The sequence below is a fragment of the Chlorocebus sabaeus genome, chromosome 4, assembly GCF_047675955.1.
Source record: "Chlorocebus sabaeus isolate Y175 chromosome 4, mChlSab1.0.hap1, whole genome shotgun sequence".
Taxonomy (NCBI): domain Eukaryota; kingdom Metazoa; phylum Chordata; class Mammalia; order Primates; family Cercopithecidae; genus Chlorocebus; species Chlorocebus sabaeus.
In genome coordinates, this window is record NC_132907.1 from 43,987,052 (window position 1) to 43,990,043 (window position 2,992).

General features: G+C 36.8%; 1 pseudogene; it reads left to right on the forward strand.

The window, feature by feature from the left end:
* The first annotated feature begins 206 nt into the window (after positions 1 to 206).
* LOC119622485 (protein mago nashi homolog pseudogene) lies at positions 207 to 526 on the forward strand (annotated as a pseudogene).
* The last annotated feature ends 2,466 nt before the right edge of the window (positions 527 to 2,992 follow it).

Sequence of the window (2,992 nt, forward strand, 5' to 3'; positions counted from 1 at the left end):
CGAACACCTATTTGAGTAGGGTACAGACCACAGAGGTACAGTTTGCTTTTTGATCTTGGGTGCCTTTTGCAAGCCATAAGAGTAACTTTTATCTGCGTTACTACGTGAGTCATAAGGACAAATTCGACCACAAGTTCCTGGAGATTGAATTCCAACCAGACAAAAAACTAAGATGTGTCAATGACAGTAATTACAAGGATAATGTCATGATCAGAAAAGAGGTTTACATATATAAAAGTATGATGGAGGAGCTGAAGAGAATAATTAATGACAGTGAAATTACCAAAGAGTATGATGCTCTGTGGCCTCCTCCTGACTAGGAGGAGTTTGAAATCGTCATTGGACATGAACACGTTTCTTTCACAACATCTAAAATTGGTTCCGTTATTGATGTTAAGCAATCCAAGGATCCAGAAGGCTTAAGAATATTTTATTATCTTGTTCAGGAAGTATATTTTATATCTTGAACAGGAAGTATATGGTCTTCAGTGTTACTGAATTATACTTCAAGATTAAGCCAATCTAGATTAAACATTGATGTGGACACAAAGAGGGTGGATATAGCTGTTTTTAATCAACATTATCAGAAAATTTTTGTGTATATCAGAGTAATATTTTAATAAACTATAAATGATTGTGTCTAATAAATATTGATAAGAATAACAAGTAAACTTAAAAACTTATTTGTAATCCTAAGGGCCTCAAAGGTCATTTCTGAAGATACTGTAAAATGCATATTATTTTAAATAAATAAAATCTCTCTATTTAACTTTGATATGTCACTTGCAAGTATTGGAATATATTCTAAATTCCATGGCAATAAGAATTCACAAAAAATTCAGGCTCCAACAATCATTAATATTCTCAATAGACTAATTACTTTTTCATATATAGCACAGATGACTGAGGTCTTCTACTGGAAGAATCCTATACCAGTATGGGCTAGTATATAATTCTTATCACTTTCTTTTTGCTTTTTACTGATTTTATTTAAGGAATTTGTATATTTTCTTCCTTCCAAAGAGCAACCTTTATTCTTCATTAGAATCCTTGTAAATTAAAAGCAAAAAAAAAAAAAAATTGTTTTATATCTGGAGAACAAATGGATGTTCCTCCTTCATCCGCAGACAGAGTGATTGATAACTTTGTTATCAGATTCTGAATGAAATAAATTTTGTCTCACTTTGAGAGTAAATTGTGATAATACAGGTCCTCCCTACCAACCAACTTGGACATAACTCATTGTATTTCTATTGGCCAGTGAATGTACCAGGAAAGGGGCTTGAAAAAATGACATTTAAGTACTACTTAAATAGTACTATAGACTATTTAGTTCATCTGGATGGTTTTTATTTCATTATTTACATGTGCTGTTCTTCTATTATTTTTACTATTCATTCTCTTATTAGAAGATTGGAAACCTGAAATCTATTTGGTAGTGTTTATTCACAAATAGATATGTAGTAGGAGAATGTATAGCACAGGGGTTAAATATGGGCCCTAGAGTCTGGAAAGTCTGAATTAGTATCTGTGGTGGACTATATTATTGTTTAGGGTATTCCCTCCTACTCTCTGGGGAAAGATCCAACTACTCCACCCTGTGATAGTATGACTAACCTTGTTCTTGCTAATGAAGTGTGAGCAAGTGACATTTTTCACTTCGGAGTAGAATGTTTAAGAGCCAGTGCACCATAGTTTATCAGGATGTCTTCTTATCTCTGTCATATACCTGAAAATATTTCAGATAAAACATCAATTCTATGAGCTTGGGTGCCCTAGTGAAGAGATCATGGCGCAAAATGATAGCCAGTCTGCCATAAACATGGAATAGGGCTAAGAAATGAACCCTAGTGATTGTAAACCACTGAGAAGTGGGAGAGTGTTTGTTAACTGCTAAATAACCAAGTCTCAGTCCTCACTACTTATGTAACCTTTATGAGCAGGCTTAGCCCCTCTTTTGCTTAATTTCCTCATTTTCAAAATGGAGATAATCTAAACTAGATAATTTGGATAAAACAGCACAGTGCCTACTATGTAATAGTAAAGTAAATGATTAGTAAATGATGGCTCGTATTATTGCTGCTGTTAATACTGCCAGGAATTTCACTAAATACTGTAGATTATATGATTATCTCATGAAGTTTGAAGTTTGATAGGGGACATGTAAACCAATACCTATAGCAATGAGATAAATGGCTCAAGACGATGAAGAGGTGCTTCCATATCAGAAGCATTTAGCCTTAACAGGTTATCTGCAAAGACTCCCTGAACGTATACCATTTGAGTTAAGAACGAATGGGTAAGATTTTTTTCAGGCAAACAAGAGGCATAAAGGCATTCTAGGTGGAAGGGCCAACAGGTACCAAAAAAAAAAAAAAAAAAAAAAAAAAAATGCATGGCCCCTTTTAAGAATTCTAGGCACTTTGTAACTCCAAGAGGGTTGGGTATGTGAGCTAAAGGGTTGACTCTTTATCCTGTAAGTGACAGAGCCCCCATTGAAGGGTCTTAAGTATGTGTGGCACCATACCATACCTCAGGTCAAGACGGAAAGAGTTATGCCATGTAAAGTAGACCCCCACAGCACCTTTTATACATAAGTACACTGCTAAACTTTAAAATATGTTTCTCTTGGCCGGGTGCGGTGGCTCACGCCTGTAATCCCAGCACTTTGGGAGGCCGAGGCGGGCGGATCACGAGGTCAGGAGACCGAGACCATCCTGGCTAACACGGTGAAACCCCGTCTCTACTAAAAATACAAAAAACTAGCCGGGCATGGTGGCAGGCGCCTGTGGTCCCAGCTACTCAGGCGGCTGAGGCAGGAGAATGGCGTAAACTTGGGACCCGGAGCTTGCAGTGAGCCGAGATCGCACCACTGCACTCCAGCCTGGGCGATAGAAGGAGACTCCGTCTCAAAAAAAAAAAAAAAAAAAAAAAAAAAAAGTTTCTCTTTATTTGAGCAGAATGGAGGTGGGCCATCTAACTCTAACATGGA